Source organism: Harpia harpyja, chromosome 19, assembly GCF_026419915.1.
Source record: "Harpia harpyja isolate bHarHar1 chromosome 19, bHarHar1 primary haplotype, whole genome shotgun sequence".
Lineage (NCBI taxonomy): Eukaryota > Metazoa > Chordata > Aves > Accipitriformes > Accipitridae > Harpia > Harpia harpyja.
The window spans coordinates 20,912,112-20,935,956 of record NC_068958.1 but is presented as its reverse complement, the minus strand read 5'-3'; the positions used below and the strand labels follow the sequence as shown (position 1 = coordinate 20,935,956).

General features: G+C 58.1%; 1 protein-coding gene across 8 annotated transcripts in view; it reads right to left on the bottom strand.

Moving 5' to 3' along the window:
* Positions 1–23,551, bottom strand: part of SOX13 (SRY-box transcription factor 13) — a 42,735-nt gene extending 19,184 nt beyond the window's left edge. For 4 of the 8 annotated variants that reach the window (XM_052815220.1, XM_052815222.1, XM_052815227.1 and 1 more), the window contains exon 1: positions 6,409–6,574. The gene's annotated coding sequence lies outside the window, so the exon portion shown is untranslated. Of the gene's footprint in view, positions 1–3,468; positions 3,492–6,408; positions 6,576–23,343 lie in introns of those variants that run through there. The other 4 variants (XM_052815221.1, XM_052815226.1, XM_052815224.1 and 1 more) reach the window with 3 other exon arrangements.
* Positions 23,552–23,845: the final 294 nt, after the last annotated feature.

Sequence of the window (23,845 nt, the reverse complement as noted above, 5' to 3'; positions counted from 1 at the left end):
TCACTTTTGCCAGGTGAACCAGAGGGGCTGCCTGGGGGAGGACACCCTCCCGCCCAGCTGGGAGCTTGCACACCCTTGCACGCACACCTCATCCTCGCAGCCACGCTCGCCCTGCCCTGCAGGTTTTGTCCCAGCTCTGCGCGGTCCTCAGTTTCTGCTTCTCCTCTCTGCATCCCGCAGGGACACGGTGGGGACAAAGCACCCTGCCAGCCATGGGGTGGTGGCAGGAGGGATGTGGGTTGCCCAGCCCTGAGGACCGGTTCCCCGGTGGCCTCGCCAGCCGGCACGGGGAGCAGAGCAGACGTGCGAGCCCAGGACTGCCGGCTCTGCGCACCCCGGCACGTCCGCTGCAGTCCAACCCGCACCATCACCTAGCTCAGCTTTTTCAAACAAGTGGTGTTCCAGGCTCTGAACAAGGCTGCAGACCGGAGCCGTGCTGTGCTATCAACACCCAGCCAGAACAAGGGAGGAAGACTACGGAGGATGAGGGCTGCTCACTGCAAACCCACACCCATCCGGGCACCCAGGCAAGAGCCACGCTAGGTGACTATTGCTGCAACGGGTGCTGAGTACAGTGGCATGAAAAGCCTCGTCTCTGCTGGGAAATGCCCCCGCTCCCTCCCTGCAGTGCTGCCATACGGGGTCTGCTGGCACGCCTGGCCCTGGCATCCCACCACCGAGTTACCTGGCCACGCTCGGCCCTGCCAGCGCCGCTGAATCGGACAGGTTGACTTAAGTCCAAAGAGTTTAGATTTCTGGCTCTCGCCCGGTAGCGGTGAAGGCCCTGGTGGCAGCAGGGGAAGGTGGCAGCCCCAGCACCATGGCGGTGACAGAAGCTGCTGCATGCTGCTGGCAATGCCGTCAGGTATTTCTATCTACCTGCTTCTACATCTTCTCTTCCTTCTGTTAAGACTCTGGCTCACCCCAGCTTATGATAACCCCATTTTGCATGGGCAAAGAGGATCAAATACCCCCACTGGGCTTGCTGCTGCCCCACGTTCTTTTAATTCTCTTTGCTATATTTAATTTATAATCTTATCCTCTTTCCTCCCAACAGACAATGAACTGCCACAAGCTGCCTTCACCAGGCAGAATTAAAAAATAATAACTCGGGCCAGCAGATTTTGGCTCGGGCTAGTGGGTGCTCGCAGGGCTCTTCCAGTCGGCTTTAATGATGAGCCACATTATCTTGTTCCTCTCTGATAAGACACCCAGGGGTACATGGAGGGGAGGCTGCCCGGCCTCTGCAGCCACCAGACTGCATCTTTTATAATGGTCACATGCCTCGAGCAGGCCTGGGTGGTAATGGAGCATTAAATTATGGAGAGGCAGAATTTCAAATATTTCAGATCCATCTCCCAATTTGCATTCTTCAGCTGAAGGGCTGCAAGCAGGAGTGGGACAAGAAGGCAGGGAAGGGAGCTTCCCTCCAGTACAATGTTCGCAGTAGCTTTCCCCTTGAAAAACAACACATTTGAGCTAAAAGCAGCTGCAGAGCCATTTGGGGTCCAAGGTGCTGGCAGGGTGCTTGGAGGCGAAGGGGACGAGGCTGTTTCAGCAATGCCCCTAATGCTATCAGCCACTTCAGCCATGTGCTCCAGTGCACTTGTATAAATGCTTTGTTGAGGCAGACTCAGCCACTGCATCCCCTACTCATATTTTTTACTGACCCATCGAAGCGGCTGGGGCATTTACTGATGCGAGCCGGGGCCCAGCATGGCCAGCCGTGCCCCCCGCACCTCCCCAGCCTCCCTCCCCGCCAGCGCCGAGCTGGTGGGACTGGGCAGACCAAGGGCTCTTGTTCGGGGCTGGAGCGGTTCCAGCTTGGGACATGTGGTCCTGGAGCAGGTGGACATGGAGTGGGAGGAAGGGAGGGCGGGAGGGCTTCCAAGCAGCAGAAAATTTTCCAAAAGTTGATGCCTTGGACCCTGCCAACTTTCCTTGTGCTGGAGGAGCCCACGCACTTCTCAGCCATGCACAAGCAGCACCCAGCCATGAGGAGCTCCCCAGGGGCATGGCCGGGCCAGCAGCAGCTCTACCCAAGGGAGCAGATATCACTCCTGAAGTTACTCCCCAAAAGGCGCAGGATGGGGTAAAGGCACCGAGATATTTTCCAGCAGAACTGTCATAAGCTGCACTGATTTATTTCCCTTTTGCATGTTCTTCACTGGGTTAAAATGGGGTGGAAATTAGTAACGCATCGTGCAAAACTTTTGAGTGGCCCAAATCTTCCTCCCTGCAGTGCAATGAAACCAAAACCTCCACAAAGTTTGTGAAAAATACAGCAGCAGAGCCTGGGATAGCCCAGCCCGGGCTGGTCAGGGGTGGCCGCGATGCTGCAAGGGACCCCCAGCCGGGGAACGCCCGACCCCGAGGCTGCCAGTCTTTTTGGGCTCTCCCTCCTGCCGAGCACAAGTCCTCCATCAGCCCCGCTGCCAGACCAGGCTGCTGTCAGACGCACAAAAAGAGGCAGCTTTGACCCATCAGTATTTTCTAGCTGAGGGAAAATGAAAATATTTCATTACTAGTTCCCAGTTTGTGGCGATGCTACGTTCAGCAGCACGGCCGCAGGAGAGAACAAAAGAGGCCAGCCGGCTTTCTCCACGGCATCGCAGGCTGTAGGTAGCAACTGCCCTGCCTGTGAGTGGATTTTTTCTTTCTCAATAAATTTATTTCTTTAGGAAAATAAGCAGTACGCATTTTACTAGCGTGGCTGGGAACTTCCAGGGTGTAAAACGGGGGCAGAGCTGTACTGACAGCACGTCCCTACAATCGGTCGCAGCCGCCTGTTAAAGGGTGTCGCTTCGGTAATAAAAGCTTTTCTGATTTCTGCAATTACACGTGCACGCACAAAGCCGGCCCGACACAAAACCGCGGTAAATGTTTACAATGGGATAAAGCTGGAGCAAGCAGGAACGCGGCTTCGCAGCGGGCAGACAAAGCGGGGCTCACCGCGCTCCGCGCCGGCTCGTGCGGGACAGCAAGCAGCCGCAGGCCGTGGGCTTACAAGCTGTCCCGCTGCTCTGCCGGCCCCGAGGGTCCCCGACCTCCCCCCCGATCCACTGGGTCTGCAGTGAGGGACCCCAAAAGCACAGCCACCAGCACTGCTGCGACGCCAGCCCACCAGCACCACATCAAAATCCTTCAAAGTTTGTTTGGTTTTGTCGTACGCTGGAGAACGGGCGGGATCCCCGAGCAGCCGCAAGCGGGAGGGTTGGGGACAGCAGAGGTGACCCAGCTTTCCCAGCAGCCAGCAAAGCAGCCCACCGTATCCCACAGGGATTCGCTCTGCCACCCCAGCCGCTCACCAGCAAACTCCCAATACCTGCAGCACCAGCCCCCTGCGGTCCCGAGGGTGCTCCGTCCATGGGACACAGCTCGGACCCGCGTCCCAGCCTGTCTCCGGCACTCTGCAAGCCCCGGAGCAGCAGGCACGCAGCCCCCCGCCATCTCCTCCCAAACACTCACCTGGGGAGCGCGAAGGACGCTGCTATCGGGTCCCGGAGCCACCCTTCGCCCCCGTCCCCCGACCTGCTCGCAGGGTGCGTAATGGCTGCTCGGCCCCGGTGAGTCTCGGTTCCAGGAAGGTCACAGGCAGCGAGAGCGGCAGGCTCGGGCAAGTGCCCCGGGGAACCCACCAGTAAGTAACAAATGTAAAAATAAACCCACGGAGAGACTAGATTTACTGTGCCTCTGTGTTCCCTGCACAGAGAGAGAAACCCTTCCTCTGCACCCCATGAACGAAATTAAAACCCCTCCAGCACATAACAAATTTACGATCTGCTCCATCTCCCCTACGTCCCAGCGTGCCAGGGCACAGCTCCCTCGGCACCCCCATGGAAAATGGGTATTTCGGCAGGGAGACAAAAAGTCCAGCTATTCCCCCCAGGACATCTTGCACCCTGACTGGAACAAACTTTGCTTGTCAGAAGGACTTTCCGGGGGGGTGGATGGTTTGGGTGCTCTGATTCGGCAGGGGTAAAAAAAGCAATGCAGGCACGGCGGAGGAGGCGAGCTGCCCAATGGCACAAAGAGCTTCGCATCAGAGAGGAAAATGGATTTTTAAAAATTTGGGATCCCTGCTCCTACCTATTACTCTGCTCCAAAGGGATTTCGCCTCCTGTGTGGGATGCCAGATCATATGCCAAGGGCGAGCCCCCAGCCCCGCGGGAGGGCAGCCCCGGCAGCGGCTCTGCCAGTCGTGATGAAACAAATACACAGCACGAAGGGAGATGCTGGTAAAAATGTGTCACTCGCAAATGATTTAGAAAACTGTCTTTAGCCTGCCCACGTTTGTCAAAGGACAGCAGCTATTTTTAACACAAAGCCTCTGAAATCGCAGGCTTTAAAAAAAAAGTACTGTATCAGTGTCAACAGAATGGATTCTATACAAAATTAAATTGAACTAAAAGGAAATTGCATGAATTACAAACACGAGTTATTGGCTCAATAGGAGAGTAACTGAGTGATATTATCTGGTCTGTGCTATGGAGAAAATCACATTAGCTGAGCTAATGGTCCTTTTTCACTCCTAAAATCTATTACTCCAGATTTGCTTTGGAAGTCAAGTGTTTTCCATGCTGAAGGTACTTCACAAGATGTAACTGAGACTCGAACAATATGCGGCCACGGTCTGTAATTTTTCCTGGGCAGCATCCCTCACTGGCACCGAAACCCCTGCATAAAACACTGGAAATCATTAGGCGGAGGTGGAAAGAAGCAAAGCTTTGTATTTATTTGCGCATTTCACACGAAAACCTCTCCTTTACGGCTCCCTGGGTGATGCATCTCTCGGTTTCTCTCTTCCGCCACTAACTTTGTTGGTGTTTAACCGTGGGGGTCCCCCCGGGGGGGACAAGCACCCAGCTCCACGCAGGGGCTGTGCTCCATCACCCGCCTTGCGGCTCCCTGATCCCAGGTTTACCAGCACTCGGAGGGGAGTGAAATGCCCCAAATCCCCCCACAGCCCCACCAGTCACCCCGGCACAGCACCATGGGGCTGCCAGACGGCTGCGGGACCCCACGGCACAAGCCCCGCTGCTGGGAGGGCTCCGCTGAGCAGCAGCTTCAGCCCCCAGAGACCCAAATCTGCCCAGGACAGGTTGGACACAGGACTCGGAGGCACGGGCAGGACCCGCCATGGCTGCTGGGGAAGACGTAATCTCAGTGACAAGGTTCATCCGCTCTTAGGTCCCAGCAAGCGACAGAGTTTACCACTGACCCCGGTCCCAAACTCTCTCTCTGGCTGTGTGTTATCGCGATGCTGTCACTGCAGTTTGTTAGAAAAACCCCAGCCCCTCTTGGACAGACAAACATCCATGGGTGCCACGCAAGTTTTCCTGCCCGGACCCCGTGCTTGCTTCCCGGCGGTGCTGCGGGGACGCGGGGCTGGCTGGAGCGATGCTGTCACAGCGGACAGAAATCGCCTGTCGCCACCGAAAAGGCGGTGGGAGTTGCGTGACGGGGCAGGAGTGTCCCGTTCATCCCACGGCGGGGGACAAGGGATGGGGACCCCAACCCCTGAGCGCCGCAGAGTCCCGAACACCCACAAACAGCCCCAAGCCCTGCGGACACACGCGTGTGCCGGGGGCTGGTCGTGGCACCCGGGGCCCTGTGCCCGTCTGTGTTGGCCCACGGTGTCTGTGCCGGCACAGCATGTCCGTCTGTCCGTCCACAGTGTCTGTGCTGTGACCCCCAGTGCCGTGTCTGGGGTGGGGGGGGGGCTGCCAGCCTATACCCCGCTGTCCCCCCTCCCCGTATCCCTGACCCAGAGCAGCCGGTGGGGGCCGGGGCTGTGTGCCCGGGACAGGGGACAGGTCCCACCGGGAGCCACCGTGACCTGCGGGAAGGGGCGAGAAACCTTCCCGGGTGGGTGGGATGGGTGTCCCGGGGAGGGGGGCTTCAGTGGGGCAACTCTTGGTAGCCAGGTCAAGGGTCGGGGGGGTGGGGGTGTCGTCCATGGATTAACCCCTCGCCTGCCGGTCCTGTGCCCCCGGGGGGTGCCCGTGGCTTAACCCCTTGTCTGCCGGACTCTCCCTCGCCCCGACCCGGCTGCCGGCGCGGGGTGGGGGGGTTCTCGGAGGAGAGTTTGCAGCCCCTAACTTTGCAGAGGGGACGGGGCTGTGCAGGGAGATGGGCCCTGCACCGCACCCCCCCCTTTCCTCTTTTTCCTTCTCCTATTTAACCAAACGGGCTTTGCGGGGGGTCCTGCCAGGCGCCCCCCCCCCCCAACCCTCTCAGCCCAGCCGGCCTCGGTGACCACGACCCGGCAGGATGCTCGTCGCCCCGGGAGGATGCTCATCGCCCCGGGGTCGTTTCGTTGTCCCCCCCCCCCCCTTTCCCAACCCCCGGGCAATGCCCGTGCACACCCCCCCCCCCCCCGGGGCCGTGCCCCCCGCCCGCACTCACGGCTCCGCCGCGCTGCAGCGCTGCGCCCCGGTCCTCGGTGCCGCCGCTCTCGGTGCTGCCGCCGGTGCCGGTGCCGGTGCGGGCTCCGCCGCCGCCGCCGCGCCCGGCTCAGGTCCGCTCCATGTCCCCAGCGCCTCCGGTGGGAGCTGCCCCGGCGCCGGGCGGAGAGAGGGAGCGAGGAGGAGGAGGAGGAGGAGGAGGGGAGGAGGAGGAGGAGGAGGAGGAGGAGGAGGAGGAGGGACACCGGTCCAGCCAGCCAGCAGCCGGCTCCGGGGCGGCCCCTCTGCCCCGTCCCCTCCCCTCGGGACCCCCTGCCCCGCCGGGGGACCCACGCGTGACACCGCCGGGAGCCCCCGGACTGTTCCCACCCTCTGCCCTGGAGTCCTGTGGTGGGGTTGAGACACCCCTAAAGATTGAGGCACGACTCGGTGGAGTCCTGGGAGGCACCCCGGGACCCCCGTCTGTCCGTGCAGGGATCGGTCCTACCCACTCCCAGCGAGGGACTGGAACAATGCCCGGTTTGCAGAAAGCACAGCCCACAGCTCCGGGGGGAGGGAGTCCCAAAACCGTGGCACGCCAAGTGACAGACCCCAAAGCCTGGCTTCCAGCCTCTCCTCCCCACATCACCCCCAATTTTTTGCTCCTTCACCCAGACCACCGCAACCAGCCCAGAGCCACAAGACCGTCACGGGTCTGGGAGACAACGTTGGCATGGAGCAGGGGGGGCAAGGGGCAGCCAGCTGCCCTCCAGACAGACAGACAGACAGACAGCATTCCCACACATGAGCTGGGGGACACACACACACGCTTGTGCTGAGCAGATAACCCAGCTGGGAGCTCGGGTGTATCGACAGGGAAACGGGGCTCTGGTTGGGCCTTTGCTGCCCTCAGCCGCTGAGGAGCTCACCCCATATCCCTCATCCTGCACCCCGTGCCCCGCATCCCATCAACAGCTCCACCGGGAATGCCATCACCCGCCTTCCCGAAGGAAAAAAATGCTTCATTCAGAGCAAAATGGTGCTCCAGCTGGAGAGCAAGGGGGTTGGTTTGGACAAACAAATGTTGACAAACAGTCTTTTTTGTATAATGAAATCTTTAAATGTTATGTCAACATTGAAGGAGAACTGTTTACATTTTACCAACGGGGAAAATTCCCATTGACTCGAAGACATTTCCTCCCCCACACCGTTATTTTCTTCCATGGGAATTTTCTTTTTTCCAAACATTGTTTTCACCCAGTCCCAGGAGCAGAAGACAAGAGCTTGGGCTCCCGGGACTCCCGGCTCCCGTAGCCACTACACACGAACCAGGAACATGGGGTTTCTGGAGGGGTTCAGGCACCCACACCCATATCCACCCCAACACACGGTCCCCCCTTGCTCTGTGCCCACCACACAGGAATGAGCAGAGCTGGGCAGAGCCAGGCAAGAAGTTATCTGGGAGTTTCCCATCTGGTATCTTCACCCAGAGGATTAAACACAAAGCATGACAGTGTTTGGAAACGAAACGCAGCAAGTGGGCTGCACCGAAAGACCCCAAAACATAAAGGCACTCAGTGATACATGTTCCCATTTCACAGATGGAGAAACTGAGGCCCAGAGAAGACACAGCATTCCTGGGCCTGTGCAGCAAGTACCAAACACGCAGCAGGGAAGGATGCAAAGGCAGCTCCCCCTGCACCAGCCAGGCCCCCTCCAGCCCCTCTGAAGCCCCCTCCCCAGCTGGAGGGGGGACAGGGACGACTGGCTGCCCCCAGTGCCATCCCATGCACGGGCAGTGCAGGCAGCTTCATGCACCCACCGAAGCCACCGGCCCCTCTCTGCCGGCGCTGCCAGCTGCCAACGCTCTCATCCCCGCGGGGTGAGAGAAGACCCCGAGAGGTCACGTGAGGGAGACGGTTATCGGCGGCCAAGCGAGCGCCAAGCGCGCAGGCGAGCTCGCAGAGACCTCCGTGCGCTCCTGGGGCTGCGGCTGCCCCAGCGAGGCCCCCCAAGCCGCTCCAGGGACAGGAGAAGGTGGGAGGCGCATCCCCCAAACTGGACAGGGAAACAATTAACAAAGGGGCCGAGGAACAGCACGACTGAGCCAAAAAAGAGGGAGCGGGAGCTTTGTTCGGGTCGTCATAGCAACAGCCAGGCCAGAGCAGCAGCCACAGACTTTCACTTTCCTTTCCTTCCTCCCCGTCCCCAGTGGCCGTGGTGGCCTTCCCTGCCCACTGCCTGGCAGGTCCCCCCAGGTGCTAGCCACACCGCGGTCCCCTGGGTCCATCATCACCTCCCAGATGGGCAGCAGGAGGTGGTGGCCCAACTGCCCATCCCCAGGTGTCACCACCCATGCACCCATGGGTCCTGTCCCCATCCTGGCTCTGCTCCTCCCCATGTCCTCCTCTGAGCCACATCAGCTCCACCCACAACTCCTTCTCTCCACCTCATTGTGAAGCATCTCCAGGACCCATGGGGCATCCCCAGGATGCACAGGACAACCCCAGGACCATGGGCACGAGGTGTCAGGACGGACAGGATGGTACAGAGACAGTCCCCATCCTTTCAGACAGGGTCGCAGAGGGCCCGCTCAGCTCCTGCTCCATCTCTCCCTACCTGGCTGCACCCAGGCAAGCAACCAGGGCTGCTCCCACCCTGCGATCCCTCTCCCGGCTTTCTGCTTCCCTCAGCAGAAGGAAGCCGGGACAATGGGTGGAGGGACCAGAAAAACTGGTGGGGGCAAAGATCCCGCTGCCGCCAGCGCAAGGAGCACGGAGGGGAAAGGCACGGCCAGCGCTCGCCTTCCTTTTCCCAAGCCCCCCACCCTGCTGCGGAGCCTGCAGTGCTGCTGGCCGCAGGAGCCGTGCCTCCTGCTTTGTGCTGGCTGCGAATCCCGGCCTCCCGATCGCAGGATACTGGTGACTGAGTCATGGAAATGGTTCAGACAATGGCTTGGCCCCTTTATAACTGGCCGGAGGGGGCAAAGCAGGGAGAACAAATCCGACCTTGCTTCCTGCGCGGAAGCGGACCCATTGTTTGGAAATGGGCATGTGCTTTACTCCTCACCAGCCTGGGAAAGCTGCAAAGCAATTGCTAACGGGGAGCAAGCTGCGTGGGTCCTGCCAGCTGCCACCGTGGCTCCCCGCCTCATGCGCTGCCTGTGAAAAATCTAGGGAAGATGCAGCTGAAGGTGCTACCGTTGCCTGCAAGGTCGCTGCCATGCACCCCCCCCAGGGGCTGTTTGGCCAGCAAGTTGCTTAGCTGGCCCAGGCTGGCGTGGTGGCAATGCCTGAGCTGACATGGTGGCAGTGCCCCGTGGTGGCAGCACCCCGGCGAGCCACGTGCCAGCTCAGCTCCTCGCTGTACTGGCGCGGTTGGGCTCATCGGGCCCCTCTCCTGCTCCCCGTCCCTGCTCCCGTCAGAGCCCTCCTTCACAGTACGCAGTAGGAGAGGGGGTACCTCTGGGCATTTCACAAACACCACTGATCTCACCAAAAATAACGAGCACAGTGTTATCCTTACGCTGGCCCTGGGGATGCAAAGCACCCCAAGAAGCAGCCCCAAGGCTTCGGGAAAGCAGCAGCACAAGCAGGGCTGGGAGAAGGAGAGAAGCCAAGGAGCAGCTCAGGGGCCTTGGCCATCCGTGGATGGGGGAGATGACGGGGTCCAAATCTTCCCCAGCTCCTGCCTCCAGACCTGCCTTGTGCATTCCGTGATAACCCCATGCATGCGGGACGAGGGCAATCCCACAGTGTCCCCATCTGCAAGCCGAGGGGCGGTGGGCAGCCACGCTGCTTTTCTCAGAAAGGAGGAGCTGTGCCAGACTGGTGAGCAAGCAGAGGGACCCAAAAGGGTCCCTTGCAACCCAGCAGACCCAGTGACAAGCCCTCAGCCAAAAGGTTCCAAGGCTGGACATGCCCCGGTGAGGCCAGCACCGTGTCCCCAGCCACGTCACTTGTCACTCGGTGAGAACCGACTCCTGGGGAGCCGTACCAGGCGCACGCACTGTGGTCTCGCACGGGCAGACAGACATCTGCAGCCCATTAAACCCAAGCTGATATGACAATACTAAAGGAGAAGCTCAAACCCTCTGGAACCGCAGCGGCTCTGGGGCTGTCCTCAGTTCACTCCATTGTATCCGGCTCTCATAGTCCATCGGGCTGAGGGACATGGCACGCCAAGGGCCAGGGCTCCAACAGCAACCTGTCTCGTCCAGCCCTCTGCATCCCCAGGCAACGGGCAGCTTGTCGTGATAGTCTTGTACCGGCTTTGTGCCGCCCAGGTGCTGCCTTTCCCTGCGTCTGCCTCCCTGGCAGATCTCCTACAGCCCCTGCGTGCCCACCACCCCTGGTTTTGGGGCTCAGTGTGGGACAACGGCTGGGTCATGTGCACTGGGGGACGATCGCTGTGAAAGCAGCACATCCCAAACCCTCTCCGAGCTGGCAGCTTCTCCGCCTGCTCCCCCGCCTGGCGCCTGCCCTCGTGGGCTCCTAGCAGGGTGGTGGGTGAGCTCCAGGAATTAACCTACCAATTATTTCCACCCAAACACCACAATTTATCCTGGCCACTTCAGAGGCGTTTCCAGCGGCTGGGAGCTCCGTGCTGCCTTCCTCCCCGGCGCTGGCAGTGCCCGGCTACTGCAGGGAGTCGGGGATGTGTGAGCGAGTCCGCCCACAGCGTAACAGGCTCTAATCTGGGCATAATAAAACCAAGATGTTCCAGGATTGCTCTGTGGGGAGCGTGCTCGGAGCAGCTCAGTTCTTAGCCAATGCTCAAAGAGAGATTGTCCAAAAAGCAAAGTAAAATTGAGCAGATAATGATTCTGTAGGAAAGCAGAGCTGGGGTGGCATGGGCTGAAATCGCAGGTGAACTCAAGCTGGTGCATGAGCAGAAATACCTGGGCAGAACATTTAGAAATGAACAAAACGCTCCCTGTGGCAGACACAGCACGCGATGCTGCAGCTGCAAGTGTTTGGACACCGTGCTAAAATCCTGCATCCCACTGCCCCGGCCTCCTCCCCGCCCAGCCGCCAGCCTCTGCCGAGGGCGATGCGCTGGTGGAAGAGCGTGGCTTTGGCCAGCATTGCCTGCAGGCAGGACACGGAGGAGATGCCACCACCCAGCTCACAGGGAAGGTGTGTGGCCCGGGCAGGTGATGGAGAACAGACCCGGGACCAGAGCCACATTTTGGGTCTGGAAGGGGGATTTTCAGAAAGCCCCTGGCTCTCTGGCTGTCTGAGAGATTGGTGCCAGATTGGCACCTCCAAAAGACACTGAAATCACCCGCTGCTTCCAAAACTATCGCAGCTACAAGCAGCCAAAGCACCCCAGGCAGAGCCGAGCGCCTGCTGCAACTGCAGCTGCCAGCACCCCAGCTCCGGCGGGGCTCCCATCCACCGCCACTGTCCTCGCCCCGCGCCGGCTGCTCGACCCTGGGGGTACCCGCTGCATCCCCCCGCAAGGCGGCACGCGTAACACAGCCGGACCCGTGCGTGCCAACAACCCTGCCGGGGACTTTCAGCTCCAAACAGGGATTCGACGGGGAGAGGAAACAAAGCGGCATCACATCGCTGTAACTCTCTATTCCCAACCTGAATGCTGCTGTTGTTTTTAATCCAGGCCGATGCGAATCATCCTCCCCGGAGCACAGCCCAGCAGGCTGGACCAGGCTAGCCACACACGCAGCACTGGCCGATGGCTGCTCTCCTAAGGGAAAGCCACGGGGTGGGGAGGACGCAGCCAGCCTGGCAGCCTCCCCAGAGCATCCCCAGCCGCCCCCACGCCGCAGGGCTGGGGCGGCAGACGGGGCAGGGGGCTGTGTCAAGGCGTCTGCGGTGGGGGAGCGTGGGGAGGGAAGCGCAGAAGGGTGATGCTGAGCAGGCTGAGCCGAAGAGACGCGTGGGGAGGGAGGGAATGGCTGGACCACACAGCGGGACCAGAGGGGGCCGAGGCCGGAGGGCAGCGCGGGAGCAAAGCCGCATCCCCAGGCTGCAGCCGACCTCCACGCACCACCCGAGACGGCACAGCACTGGGGGGGGCCCGAGTCCATCGCCTCCAATTCAAAGGCGAAACTGGGCTCCCCAGGGCCTTTGCTCCCAGGCTCCGGCACCCTCCGCCAACCCGGCTCCAGCGGGGACCCGCAGCACCGCCACCCGGGCCGGGACCCTCCAGCTCAGCCCCGACAGAGGGGCTTTTCTTGTCCCCTGCCTTTGTTTTCTATTTAGTGCTTTTGTTCTCCCCTCTTTGGTCCTTTGTTCCAGCTTGTCCTTTGTTCCAACGCCTTTGGTTTCTCTTCCCTTTGATGCTTTGTCACTCCCTTCATCTTGGTGCTTTTCTTTCCCCGGGTTTTTAAGCTGGCGGTTGTTTTCTCTCGCTGCTCTGTGCTTGGCATTTTTATCCTTTCTCCTGCCTGGTCCACTCCTCGGGTCACATGGGCCCGGCCCGGATTGTCTTCAAATCCCCATTTGTCTTGTTTTGGTGCCTGGATTTCCCTGCCTTTATGTCCTTTTTCTTAAGAGACTCTTAGCGATTTCTTCTCCTCAGTGAGGGAAGGGGGGGGGGGGGTCGGGGCTTAATTAATTAGCGAGTGTAATCTTTAGATGCGTGGCACTGCAGGACGTGTGGAGCATCATTATCATTGTCATTAGGATGTTAAGGGTTAGCGAGGGTTTAAATACCAGCTAATTGCAGCAAAGAGCTCCAACTTTGCAAAATTATATCAGAAAGAGCCAGACTTGTTTTCGCCCACCAGGCTGGGGAGAAGAGAGAAATTCCTAACACAGACAGGCAGGCAGAGGATGAACAGAGGCAACACATCCCGGCCCCAGCCCCGAGGGCTGGGTGATGGTCAGAAAGGGCTGCCCAGAGCAAGGAGCGGGCTGCTGCACTCGCCTCTCCCAAGAAGACCAAAGAGCATCATCCTGTCTCCGGGGATTTTAAATGCAGAGATTGGTCACTCCCCAGCATGGCAGAGCTCAGGGGAGCTGGTGACCCAGTGCCAGCACGAGGGGTGCGAGGGCAGAGCTGCTGCCCTGGGGAGGATGGAGTGGCTTAAGGCCCCCCGGGCTGGTGATTTTTTCTGGCGCCCATTGCTCAGCGGGGCCAACGCACCCTTTGGAAATAGGGACTTGCAGAGGGTTTGGCCTGGCCAAGCTCCTGCGACGGGTAGGGCAGGACACAGACCACGGGGCTGCTTCTCCGGCAAGCCACAGAGGGTACAAGGGCTCTAAGCTGGGGAGAACGACTGTTCCTGCACTCGCTTTGCACCTCGAGACACAGGTCAGAGCACGTGTACAAACACAACCGCAAAATCAGATACCAGGCGGTCAGGATTAGGGAACCGTTTTCCTGAGAACAACTTCAATGTAAGATGCTGCCACTTTGCTTTGATTTAGTGCCCCAAATATTTCCCCCGCAGCACCGTGTCCTCAGCATCTGTTCGTGCCATGATTCACTAGCCGGGCAGGAAAGGGCAGGATGCAACCCTGCTTACCACGGCACCTCTGAGACATCACATCACTCTCGCTCACCACGGTCAAACGAAACCCGGGATCCATTTTTACCAGCACCAAACCACCCCTCCCCGACACACGCCATCCCCACCGCGCAGGTTTAAAGCAGCTGTAGCTGCACAACAGCTGTTGAACAGAGGAAGCAGCCAAACTTAGCAACAGGATGTACCCTCAGATAACGTGATCAATATCAGAAAATGCAGCTTTTCATGTTAGAGCTAAAGCCATCTGCTAAAACTGGGTGTCTCAGGAGATCGGCACCGATACGGGGCGTCTTTGACTCTGTCTTCGCAACACCCTGATTTCTCCTCGCCCAAGTCACTTACAGTAACTGGGTGACGTCCCCACGGTTTGTGGCAGCTTGTGGTGGGGTGGCGTAGGAGGGATAGCTTTCTGAGTGTGAGACCAGAGGGGAAAATGGCACGAGCGTGCCGGGAGCTCCAGGAAAGGACGGGTGCCTTGTGGGAACGTCACTCCCTGCCTAAAAGGACAGATCCAGCTGGATCAGAAACCGTCTGGGTGCTGCAGACAGGGTACTTACTTTGATAGACATGCCCTGCAATAACAACCCCACGCTGTTGGTAAATGCGCTGGTGCGTAACCACATTAGCGTGACCCCGGGCTTGCAATGCAGCCAGCCCATTACCAGGCAGGACCAGACACCGGGAGACCACCGGGAAGGCCCCAAAGGAGAGTTTTCTGGGCGAGAGCTGGATGAAACCTGTACCAGCTCCACTAAAACCCAGGCACAGCAAGCGAGCTCTCCATCGTGGGCTGGGAAAGCCTGTCTGATGGGAGCAGCCACGCACCAGCTCCCACGGCACATCCCAAGGGCTGCTGCTGTTTTACACCAGCCGAGGATGCGGGATGCTGGGGACAGCAATGGTCCAGCAACCTGTACAAGCAGAAGGCAAGACAAAGAGGGCACAGAGCAGAGCCCCGTCCTGCCTGAGCCTCGATGGCCGTGGCAGTGCCTGCACAGCTCCTGCATAACAAGAAAAAAGGGGAGTCACCGGCCCACCCTTTCCTGTGGCCCCAGGTTGTGCAAAAACCTGAGCTTGGTGGTTGGCAGGAAGAGGCTGGATCGGTTGGGGACATCCTCACTCAGGGCAGACAGACTCTGCTCTGGCAGACCAAGCAGGGTAGAACCAGTGTCCGAGCATGGTAGAACCATGACCTGCAGATTAACCCCTCCAAACCGTGCCGTTGCCTCAGCTCACTGGGGCTGGGTGACTGGCCCATGGCCACGGAGCAGGGGATGGGTGCACAGGGATGCCAGGGAGCCATGCCTGGCAGCAGCCGGGCAGCTCTGCCAGCACCTGGGGGGGTTCTCAGCGCAGCCGGCACCTCTGTCCCTGCCCGCACACTTCAGAGGTTAAAAACTTAAGTGTTTGAAATGAATGCAGCTGGAAAAAGCCATCTTTCTGGTCTGCCCGGTTCTGGTTTCAGTGCAGCTGGCCGAATGCAAAGCTCGGGGCTGATAAGCCCTGGATGTGAGTCATAAAACACGCCACCCCAGAGCCATCGGCTCCAGCTCCTACCGCAGTGCCAGCCCTGCCATGGCTGCCCAGCGGTGCTGGGGGCCCAGCCTGGCCCTTGCAGGAGCCAGCATCGACTGATGCTCATCCATCACCGAAGCTGCATCGTTCCTGGCATCGGCGGGTCGGCTCAGCCAGCTCTGCCCACCCACTCTCTTGCTCTGCCCTGCTCTCCGAAGGGCTGAACCTGTTTTTATTACAGAGCTGGCACCAGGAAGGCAAAAAGAACCAAACCCCCCTCATCTCTCTATCTGCAGCCATGCAAGGAATATTGTTCAGTGCAGCACAAAAGCATCCCTGAAAATAGAAGCGCCAGGGCCAGGCCTGCCAGTGGCTGTGTGAGATAACGTCTACTTGCAAACAGTGTGCCTTTGTGCCGCTGTCACTGTCCCCATTGTTCAGGAGCCTATTGCCTCGGGGATATTGTTCCCTTCTTTTGTCTCAGCCCGGCTCCTTTTTGTTTGACTTTACTTACCATTTCATTCCTCTCCTTTGTGCTGGGGTTCTTTCTTTTGTCTCTCTCTCTCTCCCTTTTCTCTGTGTGATTTGTATTTAGCAATTGTTCCCGGCCTGTTGGAAACACAATGTACTCCGGGCTCTTTTCTCTCCTCCATTCATTACCTATTCAGGTGGGTTTGTCTGCCCATAGGTAACCCGGAGGAGTGGAGGCCTCCAGGAGCTCCCACACCTCTGAACGAGCCGGGGTGCAGAAGGCTGGCAATGGCCTTTGGGGACGGCAGGGTCACCGTGGCCCTGAGCCCAGCACCAGGTTCTCCTCTCCCTCAGTGACAAACAAGCACCGGGAAAAGGATAAATGGGACCCCAACTCACTGCTGCCCTGCTCTCAGCAGATGAGCTGAGGATGCTGACACAGACACGATGGTGACCATGTGCCATAGCCACATGCCTAGCTGGGAAGCAGAGGCACGGAGAGGTACCCAGGTCCAGCGCAGCCGGGGAAGCAGAGGCACAGAGAGGCGCAGTGCACTGCCTGCTCTGACTGCCAGAGCCAGGATGGGGATCTGAGCCCTGATCCACACCGGGTCCAAGCCCGGCCAGACAGCCCTGGCCCTGGCGGTCCCCAGTTAACAACAACCTTGGCTCTCCCCCCTGCCTGTCTTTTGGGAGCCAGTGAAGGGACAAGGAGAGCATTCAATGTCAGGAAACACCAAGGCTGCCTTGCAGCAACGTTCCCACCGCCCTGACCCCCCCCAGCGTCTCCCCCATGCTGCACAGTGACTGGGTGCCCTTCGAGAGGAGCCCTTGAGGCTGCAGGGTGGGCAGCCACCCCCACCCCGCTGCCAGACACCAGTGCTCAGGGCTGCTGCAGCCCATCTGGCAAAGCAGGGAGGGGATTCACCCCTCTGCTCCAAGACAGCCCCTGGCAGCTTCTGGGGACCACAGGGAAGCAGAAAGCAGCTGAGGGCTCGATCCTTGGGGATGGCTGGATGTGGCCAGGAGACAGGGAGAAGAGAGCAGAGGCATCCGGGAGGCAGCTCAAAGGTCCCCGAAGTGCCCCAGCTGCTGCAGGATGGTGGGGTCCCCTCGCACCCCATCCCCTTCTGCTGCCTCTATCCCCTCCTGCCTCCTCCCCAGGCCCACCCTCCCACAGAGCATTAGGGGGTGTCTGCAGCCACCAGGGTGGGCACAGCCACTGGGGCTGTTTCTAACCCCACGAGGAGGAGGATACACCAGGAAACCTTCAGGGAGTGCCGTGACGGCGAGAGCTGACAAGTGGCCATCCCCGGAGACAACAAAGCCCCGCTGTTCTCCGGGGCACGGACCGCATGACCTAACGGGACTTTTCCATCCCTCCCACTGATGAAACCCTGAGGATCAAAGCCTGCTAGAAACCACCTCCTTCTCCTCTCAGGCACAACCCGCACGGACGGGGAGACCACAGGGACCCCTGAGACTCACCCCACGAGCGAGGGATGGGAGCCGTGCGAGCGGGCTGGGGGGACAGCGAGCAGCAGGTCCTTGGGGATGGTGTGAGCCCCCCGAACGCAGACGGCCCTGGGGCCGCAGGACAGGGCTGCGGGGGGGCGTGCCTGGGAATAAAGGGAGCAGACTGTGGTCTATTGTTTCATTGTTATGGCTTCAAAGGACAATGGGGCATTGTTGTCTCTGGGGATCCCATTGTTTGCTTTCGCTGCAGATCCCAGCCGCGCAGTGGATGGAGGTTTCCCGAGGGCCAGGCAGGCTCCGTGTGTGGGACACTAAATAACGAGGCAGGCATGTTTCCCTCCCCACCCCCTCCCCACCACCCTTCCTAAAAAGGCACGGCGCACTGCAGCCCGCCTGTGCCCGCGCTGGCCAGGGCACGGCCCGGCACAGCACGGGCAGAGGCGCCAGGACCACCCATCCGAGCGGGAAGCACGCAGAGAAACCCCCACACCCCACGGAGATGGGGCGAGAGCAGGGAGGGTTCACCCTGGCGGGGCTGAGATCGCTCTCTCCATCCCTGCGGACTCCAGCAAACCTGTGCCAGGGTGAGGGGAGAAAACCCACCCAGCATTTACGGTGGGAGCCGATGTCCCATCTGCTGCCAGGAGCCATCCACCTCTGCAGCAGAGAAGGATGGAGCTGCCGCGCTGGTGCTGGCCGGCAGCCCAGGGAGGTGCCCAGGCTCCAGCCACGCTGGATGGGGCTGTGGCCCTGCTGTCTTCCCAGAGACATTTACTGGTGCTCCCCTCCCCAGACCCGCAGGACTTGCACCGTGGCCGCCTTGCAACATCCCTACGTTTTTGCTGCCTCCTCTCATCACACAGCATCCCCTAAAGCCCGACATCCCTCTGGCACACAGAGCAAAGGGCGTTTGCTGTTGTCCGCTGCAAAGCCCAACTTCTCCATCAGTACCAAGGAAAAGGTACTTGGTGCCATCAAAGGGACTTGGGAAAGGACGACGCAGCCCTGGGTCCTCCTTTCACTGTTTGTGCAGCACCCCAGGCCCAGGACTTATTTGCATAGCTCCTTCCTATGTAAAAATAAATCTGGGTGCTATACAAAAGCTGGGGGAGGGGGAAGGAGCAGGGAGCCATCTCCAGCCCACAGCTGAGCCCTCCAGAGCCTGCCGCTGTGATGCCAGAGGTGCGCTGGGAGATTGATGGAGCAGGAAAGGGATATGCTCTCCCCGGAGACACCCCTTCCACTGCTCACAACAGCTGGTGAAGGGAGTAACTTCGCTACCATGCCCCACCACCACGCAGGGAGCTAGGCTCAGACCCAGCAGAACCCCCCTCCCCAGGGGTCCAACCACCCTCCCACATAACCCACAGAGAGGTCCCAGACAAGCTGGAAGAGCTGGCTTGCATGGCCTGGCCCCCCATGCTCCCCCCCTGCTTCTTGGACAGCAGTCCTCTCGCCGGAGGGCTGAGAGGCTGCACAAGGTCTGGGCTCACATCAGCTGCCATCGAGCATCTCTCCCCACTGCCTAAATGCACCTTGGTGCTGCCTGGGCACCAGCCGACCCCCCAGTCTTGTCACCCTCGGAGGGGGAAGAGCCCAGCCCAGACTGTCAGTAGCCCCAGACCAAGCTCGGCTTCGCAAGAACAAATAACAGGGTTCAGGTTTTTCAAAGGGAGGGAAGCAACTGCAGATAATAAAGGTATAAATTCAACCCGTTTTTTTTTGTTTATGTTTTAATCCTGGGAATTCCCACTGCGTCTAATCAGAAGATGAGGGTGGACCTTGCCTCTCAAATGCCTCTAAGATTAATTTCTGGAAAAAACACTGAGGGATTTGTTTGGGGATCAATAGAAGCTCTTTGGGAAAAACACTAAGGTGTGATAAGAGACACTGGATCTTGGCACTGCTGCACTGCGTGCATCTAACCAAATCCCTCTGCTCCCCAGGGCCTCGCATCTCCGCCGCAGAGCAAGGGGATGTTTCCTCCCTTGAGGAGCCCAGCTGCAGTCTGCAGAGGCCACGCACGCCAGGTACCAAGGGTACCCATCCCCTGGGGACTGCACCCCATGGCTCTGCGAGCTCTGGAGCTTCTTTGGCTGCTTCTGCCGTGATCCCTGGGTCTCCTGGGGACTTGCTCTCATCCTCTCAAGCCACCAGCCCAGGGGAGGTGGCAGTGACCAGCTCCCCATCAGGGCCGGACCGACCCCAGTGTGGGTACACACGGATCAGCCTGTGCAATGTGCCAACCCGACTCCAGGTGCTGGCAGGAGCTGGCAGCAAGCCTGTCCTGCTCCAGGGGCTCTGTCATGCTCCCGGCAAGTGTTATTTACACAAATGTGCATGCACGCACATATAGGCATACACGCACACGCTCTCTCCCCCTTGAATAGTGCAATTTCCTCTCAGATAAAGAGCTCCTACCGCAGCCCCCCTTTCCCTCTCCCCCCAAACTTGTGCATGTCTCATGCACCCATTTCGGAGCCCACCTTGGGCTCTGATATTATCTCACTTCCTCGATATGAATATTAGCTCTGTTGTTGATCTACGATAAAGGGATGGGCTCCAAAACACTGTATTTCGGGGAGGAGGCAGTGGTGCAATACGGTCTGCTGTGCCCCAGCTGAGAACAAAGCCTTTTCAAGAGCGGATACTGGTACCTGCTGTACTGCTAACTCGACAGCCCATCTTCACCAAAGCGTGGCTCCCGTTGGCGCTGCCCTCCTGTCCCCCCCGACACCTGCACGTGGCAAGGCAGAGGGGGCCCCGAGAGCAGCTCGGGGGTGCTTGTGCTCCGCAGGGTGACAAGCCCTCGAGGAGCAGAGAGCAGCTCTGCAGGTGCCACTGACACAAACCACGGTGAGGCACGCTGGATGTCCCTGTGCAGCGGGGGACCCTGGTGTCTGGGTCAAATGCTCAGGGTACGGCAGCTGGTCAAGTTTCCCCTCTATTTTGTAGCATCTTAACGTACAAAATGCAACTGAGGTCTGGCGCACCCTTTAAGATCCCTCACCAGCTGGACCTGGCCTACTTCTAGCTCAGTTTACAAGGTGAAAAATGACCACCTGAACAGTCTCCTTAACTCTTAATCCACCCAACAGGGAGCACAGGGAAGGAGAGAAGTGTCCCTGGAAAACTCAGATTTATTTATGAACCAGATTGCCTGGCAGCAGGAGAGCCAGAGACAGCAGGTCGGTGCACAGCGCTGTTCCACTCAGCTGAGGACATCACACCACTCCATCAGCCATCACCCCCCCAGGGGACTACTAGATATTGCTCCTATTTCACAGACAAGAGACTGAAGAATAGCAGATAAGGCAAAATTCTGAAAAGCAGCAGGCCAGAATCAGGGCTGCACCCACAGGAAAGCTCAGTCTGCTTTTGAAGCTCTGGCCCTTGCAGTAAGGCAAACCTTTCTGCAAACCTGATCTCATATGCCTTTTCTGGTGAGACAGGCAAAACCTGGAATAGGACCCAAGCGTCCTGTGTCTTAATAAATACTTGTGTGTGAATAAAATAAACTGCCCAAAGCTGAAGCTATCTCGTGGCTTTGTTTTACTGTGTCTACACCCCAAATCCTGCAGTTAGATGACAGCCTGCCCCACAGAGCAGAGCTGTAAAAAATGATCTCTATCTCTGCCGCAGACGAACCAGTATCGTTGCAGGAGAAGCCCAGAAAACATTACCCACTGTGATCGCTGTGCTGGGTGGGAACACAGCCCAAAGACAAGTGCAGGAAAATTGGGCTTAAATATCACAGCTCAAGGCACAGGAGGGAAGAAGACCTATGGGAACAGGGTTGTCTTTTGGGTGACGGAGTTTGCTAACGACACCTTGGTCTGAAATCCATCCAGGCTTTTGTACATGGGGAATCAGGGAACAACACCCTCCCTGCAGCCCAGGTTACTGCTGGCAAGAAAAGCAGCAACATTGACCAACTTCAGCGAAGCAAGTCCAGCTCCTTGCACGAAGGGGCCTGCTGGTATGCGAGGCAGCGGCGCGGGGGGGCGGGCGTTGCTGCTGCTAATGTGGCAGAGTTTCCCTGCTGAGGGCAGGCAAAACGCCCATGACTCATTTTTCCAAGAGATGTTACAAACAATAGTAACGATGCCCCTGGTGGGTATGAATGTGAAAAGACACGACGGGGGGGCAGCCATGCTGGGCACCTTGTGTGTGGGCTGCCAACGGAGGGTACTGCCACGAACAAAACCTGCTGGAGCCAGTTTTTGGCATTGTGTGCGACCAGAGCCCTTTTGCAAGGACTTTGGGGAAGAAGGGCAAAATGGCTGCCCAGCAAACTCCTCTCCCCGTGGCATCCTATCTGCTTGTGACAGGTACCAACCCCATCTTCAGCCAAAGAGGGCATCGGTTTTATTGCCCACAGAGAAAAATGGCAAAAACAATCCCAAACAGTTCCATCCCCATGCAAGACTGGAACAAGAACAGGCAGGGAATTTAGGAAAGCATTACAATGCTTTAAGGCTGCTCTCCCCCAGCTCCTGCTTCTACCCTCCACACAAGATTTCCATATTCAGATGCTGCCCTAAGGGGACAGCTTCTAAGCTGTTTGAGTCCTTGACCTTCCACTGTTGTCTGTTTGATACTATTATTTTTAGGCACACAATCCTTAAAACATACCAGCACTTGAAATAAGTTCCCAGATAATGTGCACTAAAGCACGAGGTGGCAAGGCTTTGGGAGAAGGGAGCTCTGTGGGATCAAGGGTGGTGGCAGAGCGTGACAGAGGGAAAGTGATTTTCCCCTTGTACAGCCCACGCATCTACACATCCCATCTCCCCGTCTACTTATTTTACAGACGCTTAGAAGGTTACAGGCCTGAAAAGATGGTAAATGCTGAAGGTAGCCCAAGCTCAGCAAGCAGACACAGGCTATGCAGGCTGTCCACTTCCATTTGCGGTGCTCCTGCCAACACAGACCCATGTCCTGCCTGAGGATGGAGCCCACTGCATCCCATGAAGCCTGAGCAAAATTGCAGTGATGCCTTTCAAGAGCTAGGAAGGGTACCAAGAAACACCTGCAGGCAGCTGGTTGGCTCAGAGATTTAGGTTCAAGCATATATAGAATCATCCTAGAAATCATTGCATCCTACCAAAGAACCATGGAAAAACTGTTCCCCTCTGGAAAGGCAAGACCACTCTGCCTCCCTCCTCGGGGGATTCTTTCACAAGCATGGAGAGTCTCATCCTGCAAAAGTACTGGGCTGGGCCAGGGCAAGCAATTCCCAAGTGCAAAAGGGAAGAAATGCAGCCGTTTTCCCAGAACCCCAAAGCCACAGGCAGAGAAAAGGGACAAATATTTACTCAAAGCACCTTCCAGTGTTGTTAAAGGTGTTAACACTTTTAAGAAAGAAGAAGAATCAAACACTACAGAGCCCCACCTGGATCTGAGTGGGCTTTCATCTGCCCACCACAATCAGCGCAATGGTCCCAAACTGAAACGCCGCATGGTAGAGAGCTCTGTCTTATGTAACCTGTGCCATCATTAGTGCAGAAGCAGGTCTCAATCACTCGCTTTTTAAGAGTGAGCAAGCTCTATTTCTACAAAACAGACATTTGGGTATGGCGAGATGGTATCTAAAACTACCGTCAGCTCGATTTTTGGTTGTGAGAGATATCTGAGTGCTGGCAGCAGTACCAAAACTTTCTCTGGCAAACCCCGCCATAAGCACTTTGTTTCCTAGAGATGTGTGAACACTGCAGCGTAGTATTTGCACCACAACATGACATCCCACTGCAATATCCAGCACACTGGGACACGCCTAATAATGCCACCTCAAGGCATCCTCTTCAAAAGGAGCCTTTACACCCCCACCCCCCAACCCACCCTGGTCCCCCCCAACCCCGCACTGGAGGGAAAGGAATTTGCACGTTATGGAAAAGTACGATTTGCAAAAGCAAACACAACAGGCTTCAAGGCAGCAGAAAGCCAAGTGATGGGAGTTTTCTAAACACAGAGCCCAATTGTAAGCGTTCACTCTACCTTGCTCCTCCTCACTGCCTCTTGCTCAGCCAAAACCAGAACCTTCTATTCCTCATCCCCTTCTGGAGCAGGACACCCCAGGGTGTGGAAGAGCTGGGGAAGGTGCCGGTGCCCAGGAAATCCAGACACCCTGTCCGGCGGCCACACCATTTGAGAGCAGCCCCGCACCAGACAGCCCAGTTTGCTTTCTTCCAGGTTGTTTGGGAGCCAATAAAGCTGCTTGAATACTGGGGAACTCTGTGTTCCTGCAGAGGCTTATGACACTTTGCTGGAGGGGCAGGGGGAGCTGGCTGAGCCCGCAGCACCCCCTTCTGTCTACCGCACTCTTTTGCAGCCAGTTTTGAGTCTCATTCTGACACTGCACGGTTAAAGCGGCTCATGAGACGTTACCTTCTTGCTGCCTGCAGCTTGGAAACGCTCAGGAAGCTGGAAGGATTCAGGGTTAAAAAAATCAGCAAGCATTTAGATGAGTCAGTCCTGTGGTTTTTATGAGGACAGACAA